General features: G+C 43.8%; 1 long non-coding RNA gene across 1 annotated transcript in view; it reads left to right on the forward strand.

Annotated features, from left to right (window-relative positions):
- Positions 1-829, forward strand: part of LOC106815747 — a 1,234-nt gene continuing 405 nt past the window's right edge. The window contains exon 1 of the long non-coding RNA XR_001394787.1: positions 1-461. This is a non-coding gene — a long non-coding RNA (uncharacterized LOC106815747). The remainder of the gene's footprint in view (positions 462-829) is intronic.

An 829-nucleotide genomic window follows, 5' to 3' on the forward strand; every position in this document is an offset into this window, starting at 1 on the left:
TCGAGCGCGGACCAGTCTACTGCTAGCAATCGCCACTGCAAGCAACTTTACCTTCTCGAGAAATACATTTCAAATTCATTTGTTAGAGTAGAGAATGCTATCCTGTGCAGCTATGAACTGCACTAACAGGCAGTTTAAGGGATGTGGAAGGACATTTCATTTGTAAGTTAGCATTAAAATGGGCAAATTTATGATAAAAACAGCATTATTATGCGTAGCCTATGACCAACTTGTTTGTAGACGCTCCTGCCAGCGAAGCAGCGGACGGCGGCGGACAGCGACATACGGCAGATTGTGTAATCTAACTACAGTACAGTAGGCCTATTTGTAGTTGAATGAACGCTATGTCTATGCATTTTATATGTTTAATAGTTTGGAACAATAATTCAGAAATTGACCATTTCTGATTCCATAACCGATGATAACGTTAGCGCAGTAGGCCTACACTGTACAGGCTACAGGTGTATTGTAATTTTGGCGAACCAGCCTGTGTAACGTGTTCCTCGTGTCGCTCGCGGACATAGCCCCTGCGCCGTGCTGGGTATGTTGTGTGCGTTAGCAAAGGTCTGTACCCTCGATCGCTAGGTACTTGTACTAAGGCCGACAAGGCTGTGCAACCGATTGTCTATCTTCTAACCCTAGCAAGACCGTTTCTTGGAGCTAGGTACTTGTACTAAGGCCGACAAGGCTGTGCAACCGAGTGTCTATCTTCTAACCCTAGCAAGACCGTTTCTTGGAGCTAGATACTTGTAAAACGTTGTATTGTTGTCATGATGTAAAATTAAATGTAGCTAAACCAAATTAGCTACCCCACATTGTAATTTTGGTG

This window comes from Priapulus caudatus, unplaced genomic scaffold (assembly GCF_000485595.1).
Source record: "Priapulus caudatus unplaced genomic scaffold, Priapulus_caudatus-5.0.1 Scaffold1191, whole genome shotgun sequence".
Lineage (NCBI taxonomy): Eukaryota > Metazoa > Priapulida > Priapulimorpha > Priapulimorphida > Priapulidae > Priapulus > Priapulus caudatus.